The sequence below is a fragment of the Rattus norvegicus genome, chromosome 2 (genome assembly GCF_021556685.1).
Source record: "Rattus norvegicus strain SHRSP/BbbUtx chromosome 2, alternate assembly SHRSP_T2T, whole genome shotgun sequence".
Taxonomy (NCBI): Eukaryota; Metazoa; Chordata; class Mammalia; order Rodentia; family Muridae; genus Rattus; species Rattus norvegicus.
Window position 1 is genome coordinate 30,925,648 of NC_141535.1, and position 11,989 is coordinate 30,937,636.

General features: G+C 44.9%; 1 pseudogene; it reads left to right on the forward strand.

Annotated features, from left to right (window-relative positions):
- The first annotated feature begins 11,246 nt into the window (after positions 1–11,246).
- On the forward strand, positions 11,247–11,702 carry LOC147996013 (small ribosomal subunit protein uS15 pseudogene; annotated as a pseudogene).
- Positions 11,703–11,989: the final 287 nt, after the last annotated feature.

The following is an 11,989-nucleotide window of genomic DNA, read 5'->3' on the forward strand; positions in this document are numbered from 1 at the left end:
GGTACTTTTGCATACAGCCAGAAAAAAGCAAATATATACTACTTTTGTCGGTAGATAACTGGACTTGACGAGACTGGAAAACACTAGAGTGATAGAAGAGTCGACTCCATAGCACAGAGTGTATCTCTCAAGAGCTCAATTTAAAATGTAAAAGACAAGGGCTGGAGAGAGGGCTCAACAGCTAAGAGAACTCATTGCTCTTATTGAGAACCTAAGTTCAGCTCCCAGCACTGTCGTGGGGTAGTAATCCATCAATAACTCCAATTCCAGAGGATCTGATGTCCTTTTCTGGCCTCCACGGACATTGATTTCATGGGGTTCAGAGACAGGTAAAACATACATACAGGTAAAAGATCTATACACAAGAGATAGAAATACATATTTTTCTTAAATGTAGAAGATGAAGTAGAGGCAAATTCCCTGTCTAGAAAACAAAGAAGTTTCAGCCCTTGGAGCTGATATTAAGTGGATATTTTGGTTCTTTTCAAGCTTGTCGGTCCACAAAGCAGAAATGTCTTAATCAGGTTTTACTGCTGTGAAGAGACACCAGGAGCAAGGCCTCTCTTATAAAGGACAACATTTAATTGGGGTTTGCTACAGGTCCATCATCATCAAGGCAGGAGCATGGCGGTATTTAGGCAGATGTGGGGCTGGGGGAGCTGAGAGTTCTACATCTTCATCCAAAGGGAGACAGGAGAAGACTGACTCCTAGGCAGCTAGGATGAGTCTTAAAGTTCAATGCCCACAGTAATACACTTCCTCCTACAAGACCACACCTCCTAATAGTGTCACTTCCTGGGCCAAGCATATTCAAACCACCACAAGAAGACATCTCCAAAATGCACCTCTTTCATTCGCTTGGCTCCTTGGCTTCGGAAAGGGCTCTGCCTAAATAAAACTGAATGACAAATTGTCTGCGTGTATCTAGACTTCTTTTATGGTGTCACAGTGACTTAAAAATCTACCTCGAAAATTCTTTCTATTCAAAGCTCTCCCTCCTAAAGCTGCCTTCCTCTAACTCAGTCTCAAATGTGATGGACAGCAGGCAGTCTACATCAAATGCATAGGAACACTCATATATTTGAAGGCAAATAAATCCCTCTTAATGCTTGTCTTCCTGGAGCTGAAATCCCTTCCTTCCCAGCCCATCTCTCCGGTTCCCTGAAGTCTCTTACAAAGGTTTTGCATTACCTATGTCTTTGGCCTTTGCCAGAGGGAATGAAACTCCAACCACAGGAAATAACCAATGTTCTCTCAGGATGATGGAGACAGGAGGGTAATCAGAAGCGCTCATCCAGCCACAGGAAATAACCAATGTCCTATTGGGATGATGGAGACAGGAGGGTAGTCAGAGACTCTCATTTTCATAGCATAGCACATGTGAGCTCCTAGGATTATATAGGAATAAAAAGGTCAGCAGAAAAAAAAATAAAAAAATTATTTAAAAACCAGGAGCTAGTGCAAATTCTTAGGGAATTAAGCAGGTGTGGGAAGACACAAATAAACACAATGAGAATTACCCCAGAGAAGAAACTTTGCTGTGGGCACGATGAGAAAAGAATGGGAACCAAAGAAAGAGGTAGGTCCTTCACTTTGATTCTCCAAAGTGTTTCAGAGCTGTCAGTGTCAGACCACCTTGTGCTTTACAATAGCACTGACCTAAAAAAATTGTTCTCAACTTCGTGCTTAACACAAAGGAATTTATATTTAAATAGTGCTGGAGGTCAAAAGTCTGAAATCAAGGCATCAGTCGGGGTAGACTATCTCAAAGACGCTCGAGAAGTCTGTCCCTTTCCTTTGCACTGTTGTCAGTAATCATCAGCAGGCCTTGGTTTAAAGACTTCACTCCAATCATGCCTCTGTCTTCTTGTGGCACTCTGTCCTGTGTCTCTGGTTTTGACTATCCCTTCATACTTATTGTTCTAAAGGTGCCAGTCAAACTGGGTTAAGGGACCCACTCCAGGGGAGTGTGACACCATCTTGACTAGTCATTTCAATCCTATTTCTAAATAATCACCATTTTGACATCCTGGGAAGGTCATGAATTTTGTTGTGCTGTAATCAAAATGTCTAGAATACTCTCATCTCCCCCAAAATGTGGTGGTGCTAGACCAGGGGACCGTGGAAGGCCCTCTCTTGCCTCCTGAGGGCACATCAAGAACTTGGCCCTTGCTGAACACCAAATTGACCGTTATCTTTGATTTCCCAGCTTCCAACAGTGTAAGATATAAATATCCATTGTTGTGAAGCTCTAATCAATGGGCATTTTGTTGTCATTCTGAGCAGGCTAATATGGTCAAGTGTATCTAAGAAGTAGTTATGAGTGTGACCGCTCTGGCCTGCCCTAATGTCTGTTCAATCGGTGGCCCATGTCAACAAATCCAGATATGGACCTGAAAGCTAGAGATGTAGCTTGGTGACAGAGAACTTGAATAGCATGTACAAGGCTCCTGGCTGGATAATTTCTAGCACTGGGTGTGTGTTGGGGGAAGCACAGGTGACTCTGATAATGGAGTGTTGAGAGCAGCTGATTTTAGTGTAACTTGGGGAATCTACTAGGCTATATCAGTTCAGAAATTTATAAAAAAAATAGTGGTGTTGATCTCCTAAGCAGGATGCAAAACTTACCAGGAAAGAAGGGCTGGGCTACTATCCTCAAACATTGGGCCTCTGGGTATTTTGGGACAAATGATTATTTTGCCATGAATGCATTTCTATGAATATACAAATGTATGTATGTATTTATGTATGTATATATTTAATGTATGTATGTATGAATATATAATGTATGGTTTGTGCTTGCTGATCTGGGGCTGAAGTATAACTGCTTTAGACACTGGCTTTAGATTACAGTTCACAAAGCAACCCCCAACCCATCCTGCAGAGAGGGTGCATCCTTGGCTTGCAACAATACAAAGGCTCCTGAGGGACATCACCCCGCAATCCAAACAAAGGCCAAGAATCCAATCTGATTGCAGATCCAGAAGTAGAAAGTCAGGGTTCAAGGTCAGGGATCAGGAAAACACACTAAGTCTTCAACCCACAGGAAACAGAGAAGCCATCCTCAGAGGACACATTTCCGGCTTCCGGCTTCTGCTCGGCTGGATAAACACACCTGCCTTAGATGCTCTAAGAAGATTCTGAATTTTAGTGCCGTCAGCAGAACTTCCTGGCTGTCTGAAAGGCTCTGGGCTGTGTCCTTCCAAATTGCTGAGTTTTTATTGCAGAACGGCTTGGAGGCTGGGACTGTCTCTGGAGGCACGGTAAAGGAAGGGACATGAAAAGAATGTAAGATAGCACTCAAAACACAAGGGCGCGCACGGAGTGCAGAGCCACATGGAAAATCAATGATGATGTCTCCTCTGGGGACTGTGCTGCTGCCTGGAGCCTGAGCTTCTATTCCTCTGGAAGGAATTATGTAGGGGTGGTTGCTTCTGCAAAGGCTGCAGGCTCAAGTTTCCTAGACAATCTCCTGGGTTTGCGTGGACCTGTCTCGGCAAGATGTATGTCCACGGCCAAGCAGCGCAGTAGTGACTTGGTGGCTTATTAGAAGAGTGGGGAACATGAATCGAGGCAATGGCTTTTTGCTTCTGGATCAGGATCTTTCTGACTCAATCACACGTGGAGAACATAACGTTGCTTCCGACATTGATTTTCATGGGGCCTTAGACATTCTAAAAGGCTTAAGGGAGAAACTGGGCCATCTAACTACTGAACCCTGACTCGGATTCTGAACCTGTTCCCCTTGTACACTTTTAAGATTTGAGCTGTTCACACACGGCATATCTAAATAGCATGGGTACCACCAGAGAGCTGTATGTCTGCCAGCATGGTGGAGCTGCACAGGGATCCCCAGGGGTTAGGAATAGTAAGACTAGACCATATGTAGAAGACCGGACCTTTTGTAGAAGACGAGACCATATGTAGCTGAGAATTACCATCTTCCTTCTATGCCACCTCCTTCCACAAAGGAAACCTTGATGCTCTCCCCCAAGCCTTACCCTCTCCCACTCCAATCTACTGTCTCCTCTGCCTAAACCCAACTCACACAGCAAGGGACAAGCTCTGTGTTTTCCCCACGACCAACACTCATAAACGACGTCATTGGAGAACAACATCCTTCCATCTTCTACCTCCCATCTTCAGCAGCTGGGCAAGCAGAGACTGGCTCTCGAGTTTACCCTTGGCCTTACCTCTTCACAGGGAGTGAGCACTTGTACCTGAAGAAGAAAGACTACCCCAAGGGAGGGAAACGATAGCTGGAAAATGAATGGGTCCTCGGATAAAAGCCTTGCTTTGAGGCGCACTGATAGACCATTCATGCCTTCCCCAGACACTCTATAGAGAAAGCCCCAGACAATGCATGTGAAAATACGAGGTAGGTATCCTGGAGGGGAAAAAAAAAGCCACAAAGTACTGAGTTCTAAAATCCCAAATGGCCCAGTAAAAGATTGGCCATGGATGATTGATGGCAAGGCAGAGCAGAGATGGGGTAGGGAGAATGTTTCCCATGGCAGAGCTGAACACTTCCTGTGCCCTGTAATTGAACATACTATTCGGTCCATTTTGGGGGAAGGGTCAGTGGAAAGTGAGTCTGGAAGTAGGGCTCTGTGAAGTCGTGTTTGCTTCCTAACGGGCTCCGTTAATGAACAGATCTCCTTTAGATGCCGTTAAATGATGATACGCACGTGTCATGCGAACAAGGCACGAACACCTCTATCTTTCTGGTAGCATCGCCAGATCCCCTCAGCACTGTCAGTAGTGTGAAGTCAGGGGGGTTCTTATGAACCGTGATGCGAGCAAAAAGGGATCCCAGCTACTCTCCGCAGCTTGACAAATCTATTTTAATTAGAATTTTCCAACTGGAATGCACGACATTCCTAAGAAGGCGAAATTACTCATGGGGTTTTTAAAACTCCTTTCTGAGCATCATGCTGTGTTTGCCTCTTGTGCACTTAACGATTTATCATCTCTTCTCTCTTCCGGTCCTTTTGAACGCTGCTTACTCCGTGTGTGTGTGTGTGTGTGTGTGTGTGTGTGTGTGTGTGTGTGTGTGTGTGTGTCACATTTTTATGAGCTTGCCTCTCTTCCTCGAATTTCCTGTCATGAAGTCAGAGGATCCATTTTTATTTTGTAATAAGGTTGCTTAAGTCACTTCCTCAATCTTTCTCTGGAGAGCCGGGTTTCAATAAAAACATTTCGTGGGATCTCAGAGCGCCTTTCCCTTTGTAGCCAGTCCCCTGCTTTGGGGTGATGGAGAGGAAAGGGAAACCAGCTATTGTCAAATAATGGGCTGGCAGCAGCAGAACACACATATTCAGGGAGAGTGGGTGTCAGGGCGCTCTGTACCTTCAAACAGCAGCCTTCCCTCCGTCCCTCCCTCTCCCTCCTTCTCTCAGCTTCCCATAGAGCACAGCGATGGTAGAATAAGACTGGTCTGCCCACACTCCCTTCTTGGCTCTGTTTCTCTGCTTCTGGGGCAGTGTGCACAGGGACCTCGGAAACAGACTGCTTGCTTTTATCCCTCTTGAAAATATTTATAACTAAACACTGGCAGACACCCCGGGAAGCAGGCCTATAAATTTCCTCCTGACTCCCACCTCTCCCCATCTTGAAACCCAAGATGAATCAATCCCAGAGTGGGATCGAAGAAGGGAGGAGGCGCCTTTGGGGGAATCTGATAACGATCGCTTATCTTATGGGCAGCGCTCCGGTCTAACGTGAACATCTCAGTTTGGCCGGGGTGGCTGCTCATGACAAAGAAAGGGCAAATGCTTCAGGGCAGTGCAGAGCCCAAGCTGGAGAGGGCTCAGAGACATTCATTCCACTGTCTTAGACAGAACGATGTTTCACGCCACGGGCTGATGTGCATGCCAGCCTAGCAGCCTGAATACCCCCTCCAAAAGAACAATGGGAAAAGAAAACACGAAGAAATGCATGTCTGAACCTGGGGTTTTGTGGAAATATGGGGTCTCATAAAGCAGACATCGTTCTGTTCAATCCACAAGATGTCACTTGCCACCTTGGCTTTGAGATAGGAGTTACATCTGAGAGACTTGAATGCTTCAGGGGCATCCTGAAGGCTTCTGATCCAGCTGACTCTTGGGAGACAATCAGAACCGGTCACAGAAATGGTCACAGTGACCTATGATTGTCTTTTGGCCTTGCCTCTTATCGGTTGAGATGTGGGAAAGGCACTGGAATTATCTGAGAAATAGAAATAATAATGTCTATGATGCAGTTCGATTGTGAGGGCTGGGTAAAGCAATGTCCCTAAGGCTCTCTCGTAAACTCGGGCACAGGGTGACCTCAGTGAAGACTGGTGTGATCGTAATGATGCTGTGATGGTCTCCAGGCCAGCCAGAGCTGCTGTGACTTCAGTGTCTGCACAGGCTAGGGCAAGCCAAACACCTTGTCTTCCGGAAGTAAATAAAGCCACACTCATAAATAAATCAACTTTTTGGTAGGACTGGCTTGACATCTAGTCAGTGTGGTGTTGCCAAATGCTATCTGTGCCCCTCATTTTCTCACCCGGTCACAAGGCCTGAAGGGTGAGCCACTTCCACACCTGGCGGTAACGGTTTTCATAATAACATTCTAATTTTCATTTTATTTTCTCATTTTCCTAGCTGTCCAGGACATGAAATCAGAGTTGGTGGTATTTTTTTTTCTGAGTCTAAAGAAATTACAGAAGCAGACAACGTTTTTCTAAACTTCTCGAGGCTTATAACCACTTCCCCCATCTTCAAGAGCAGCTGGGTGGGGGTCCTCAGGTCCATTTTTGTATGCTCTTGGGTGGAATGCTGAATTTATGTATACCATCAAAGGTTCTCCTGGATGTTGTTTCTACACAACTGTCTATGACGATTCTTTGTGTGTGCTGGGGGTCGGGGCCCTCATCCCACAAGGAAGAGCCTGAGTGAGCACTAGCACTCTCTCCATACTCACCGCCAGGCCCTCATTCTCTTGCATCAGTGGTTCTCAACCGTCCTAATGCTGCGACCCTTTAATACAGTTCCTCATGCTGTGGTGACCTCCAACCATAAAATTATTTCATTGCTACTTCATAACCGTTATTTTACTACTGATAATAATCGTAACGTAAATACCTGATAAGCAGCAATATCTGACATGTGACTCCCATGGAAGTCATGAGCCACAGGTTGAGAACTGCTGTCCTGTATATTAATCACCCCCAAACACCAGAATTTACAGCCTGCCACTTCTCCAGACTACCTAAGACCCCTGCTCAGGACTCCCTTAGTCCTCCTATCCAAAAGTGCTAATAATGTCCTCAACCTCAATAGTCCTGAGAGGATTTCGGATGGATGAACAGACAGGGAAGCCATTGAATTTAGTAACCTAACATTAACTGTTGGTACTGCCTGACTCACACAATGGTGTGGACTCTGGGAGATGGAGGGAAGCAATGTACGACAGGAATCCACCATCTCCAGAGGCTCGGCCTCTTGGTTGCCCCGAGTAAACCTTCCATCTGCTGGGCTGTGATTGGTGGCAATGAGTTTAGGCTGATAAATTCCAGGAGTTCCTCCTCTCACTTAACTCCCATACCCACCCAGGATCAAAATAAAATGGCTGTCTGGGAACCAGTCCCATTCTGAATGGTATGTGGTTTGTAACAACACCCTGTCAATGAAATGCCATTGAAAGACTCTCCCTCATAGCCTCAAGTCCTTGAGCCTGTAATTAAACCCTGCATGATCAAAGAACACTCCAGAATTACCACCAAAATGCACAATTTCTATATTCCTCCACAGAGCAACCATCAGTTACCACCAAAGCAATGTCCTTAAGCTACTGGATAGCCATTTCCACCTTGGAAATTGACTTGCCTTCTTTGACTGCATGAGAAAGGCCTTGCCCAGGGTATGTTCTGCACAAAGGACTGGGGAGCACTATTATTGATGGTTGTTGTGGGTCCCTGTGCAAAACCAGGATTCTGTTAGGAAGGAATAGGGAAGATGGACAGATACTGGGTAAGCCACTGTTGTCCTCAATTAGTCTTTCTTCTAGGTACCCCATAATCTGATGGAAAATATAAGTGGGTGTCAATTCAAATAGAGAAATTATGCTTGAAAAAAATCTGTAAACTTCAAGGTAAAGTCATAATGAAGACCAGTATAATGCCTTCAATGCCTTACTTCTTGCTTTGCCTGAAGAAGGCCACTTCAGAGGTAAAGCTTCACTGTTCAGTGTCTGAGGCAAGCTCTTTTGCCTCAGTTTCTCTATTTCACTGTGTAAGGTAGCTAATGAAGAGGCATGCTTCCTTATGCCTTTTCGCTCTTGCAGGAGCAATCTTTAGAGCAGTGGTTCAAAGCCTTCCTAATGCTGCAACTCTATGTTGTGGTCATAACCAGAATTTTGCTACTCTTATGAATTATAATGTGAGCATCTGATATGCAGGATATCTGATATTTGACCCCTGTGCAAAGGTCATTAGACACCCCCACAAAGGGGTGAAACACTACTTTAGAGAGCACAGATAGAGGTGAAGAAGGAGAGCCAGTAGTCTCTGAACTGTACAACAATGGGCAACAGAGCCAAAAGTCTTAAACCTAAAGGATCATCAGACATTTCTGCAATCTCTATTGCTCGTGTCAGTTACAAAATTGGAAATCCCTTTCCTCTTTCTCTCTACTCAAGAATATCGGCTACTGACTGAGAATAAAGACAAGCCCAACTCCCTTAACTTAAACTCAAAGGACCATGGATTGGCTCCTCTGAGGGAAAATTTAGAGGGACCAATGATGACGCATGGTTCATCGTCAGTCATGGCTCCATGTGTTGACTGTCTTCGCTATGGTGGGTATAAAAAAATCTCCCCAAACAGACTTCTTTTCTAAGTCATTGTAGATACTGCTACTAGAAGTCTAGACATTATGATGTGTCCCTCCTGACATTCATCCTGATTGGTCTACACAACCTCCTCCAGGTGATTATGATCAGGTAAATAGATGGCTGGTTGACTTACTTAATTGGGGATAATCCCTAGATCAAGGACTCTTAGGTTGGAGCCTAGGAAGCGACTAACAATCAAAGATCTTTAACTCATGAACAGAAGCTTCATATGGTTGACCCTAAAAGTGAGGTGTGTATGGGAAAGAATGAATCCTAGGATACTGGGCAAGAAACCAACACATTTGATGATCTGGCATTTTGGGGGAATTATGGGCAGAGGTGGATCTTGGGATTCTTCCTACGTTGGCTTTATTGTGCACTGGCTATATGCACTTAGTTAAGATTTTCAATCTCTGTACCTTGGTTTCTATACATGTGAGCTACAATAGACACAGCACCTATGTTGAAGGATTCAGTGATAAATAAAATTTTCAAAATGATAACTGTCTCTTGGCAGATATCACTATTAGTCTTAGTGTTTTTTATTTTTGTTATTTCTGAGCATATGCAATGCCCCCATTATCAACACCCTGGTGCCTTCTTCATCCACGGATGCTCTTCCGTCTTGTAATTCGTTTCAGTAGCTGTACTCTCCACGTGTTCTGGGGGTTATTAAAAATGGAAACGATCACTCAGTTACATTTCAGCACACTGAAAAAAAGATTTGCTTTTCCCATTCGTGTGCTCATCCTCAGAGGCTGCATGCAATCGCCAACTCTCAAAGCCAATTAGAGTCAGTGAATTACCCACGGACATAAAATTAATGAAATTTTCTGACATAATTGTTTCCTAGAAAACACAAGGTAACTAGAGAGGCACAGGCTCCAATGAAATGACTAGCTTCATCAGCTTCTCAAGTCCCAGGCTTGGGCCTTCTCTGCCTTCTAAGGAAGGTTTACTTCTTTTTATTTGATTGATTGCTAAATCCTGGCCCACCGTGTTAGGTGCCTTTGGGCTCATTTCTCTGCATCTAGGCAGATTCATGCCACAAGTATTCCAGACCAGATGGGCAGCTATATCATCCGAAAAGCCAAGGAAGTCCACCCCTCATTCTTCTCCTTTGAGGAAGCTAGGCTATTTTAACTGAACCACGGTCAAAGGAAGGCTGGGAAGTAGGACTGGTGTAGAGGGCAGAGGGCTGTCCTAAAAAACAAGCAACAGCTACCTGCTCCCCCAGGCTCCCAGGAAACAACAGCCTGTCTGAGAGAAGCATGAGTAGAGGTGAACAGATTTCTTCTTCCATGAAATCAGCTGTTCAGATGGTGTGACCTTTTTGATCACGCTTGGCTCAGAACTGAGAACTCAAGGATGTGAGAGCCTTGGAGACAGCTCCCTTTTAAATTTTTTTTTCCAGAGCTGTTCTAAATTCATCTGCTAACATCCAAGGGGGCAGACACCAAAGCCTGACCAGGCCCATCCCTGCTTTGTACTCATAGAAAGTATCCATCAGGGAGCCTGCACAATACAATTCAAAAGCAATTTGGGCCAAGCATTGTGATTTATACTTCAAGACTCAGAACACAATGCTCTTTTACAAGGTACCATCTCATGCTGATACTTTGAACTGAAGGAAACTGAAGGGCCTTGGAAGTGAGTCCTTTGACCTCCCCGTGACCTCATTTTCTCTTATTCACGGTCTCTCTCAAAACAGGCCACAGGAAGAATTTCTCTTCTTTGAGGTGGATCGTGGAAACCATGGGCTTTCTTTCCCAAAGACAGCAACAATACCCAGAAATGTTACTCTACCCCAGTAGTTCTCAACCTTCCTAAAGCTGAGACCTTTTAATACAGATCCTCCTGCTGTGGTGACCCCCAACCATACCATTATTTCACTGCTACCTCAAACTAATGTTGGTACTGTTATGACACGTAATGCGAATATCTGTGTTTCCTGATGGTCTTAGGCGACCCCTGTGAAGGTGTCATTCCCCAGGTTGATAACCACTGCTCTAACTTGCCTGTGTCTTTCTGTGTAGGAACCTGTGGCCTGCTGGTCTTAAGAGTGTTGAGGAAACTTACTTGAAAACACCTGTAATATCAACATGGTAATATCTGATTGTCATTTCCGTTAACACATCGGTCTGCCTTACTATGTAGGGACTCCGATCAGGCAATTCATCTAAGTGTCTGTCTGTGTTACACCACTGAGCTCTCCAGTAACTGTCTGCAGGAACAGGTGCCGGGCCTGTCCTGTATGTAAGTATGCTGAAATTCAAAGACATCATAGCCCAAGTTCAAATAATTGAAAATACACAAGTTCCGGTGTGGCTTGACTCCTTGTGCCGTTTCCTACCTCGTTCTCTCTTTGCTACCAGACTTCCACAACCATGGGTGCCATGCACGCTCCCAGGAAGGCCCTGTCCCAGTCAGTTCTGCCCTACCACCACAGCGTGCTCATGTGGCTGAAGTCGACATCTGACGATATGAAAGAACAAATTTACAAGTTGGCCAAGAAAGGCCTGACTCCCTCCCAGATAGGTGTGACCCTGAGGGACACACATGGTATGGCATAGGTCCGTTTTGTGACTGGAAATAAAATCTTAAAAATCCTTAAGTCCAAAGGCCTTGCCCTTGATCTCCCTGGGGATCTCTACCATTTGATTAAGAAAGCAGTTGCTGTCCAAAAGCACCTTGAGAGGAACAGAAAAGATAAGGATGCTAAATTCTGCCTGAGTCTAACAGAGAGCAGAATTCACCCGCTGGCTCGCTACTGTAAGACTAAGCGGATGCTCCCACCCAGTTGGAAATATGAGTCGCCCTCAGCCTCTGCTCTAGTGGCATAAATGCTGTTGTGTACACAAGCAATAAAATCACTTTTAGTAAATTCAAAAGAAAGAAAGAAAGAAGGAAGGAAGGAAGGAAGGAAAGAAGGAAGGAAGGAAGGAAAGAAGGAAGAGAAAGTACGCAGTGTGATACACCTGAAAAGAGGTGCCCTCCTCTAAAGACTGAGTCTTCTCCGTTCTTAAAGTGTTCCTGCTGTAGGCCTCATGAGACCAAACAGGGCACACATGGTTCTCTGGACCTCCTCACAGTGCCCAGTACCCAGCTGAGCATGGATGTGAACCTCATT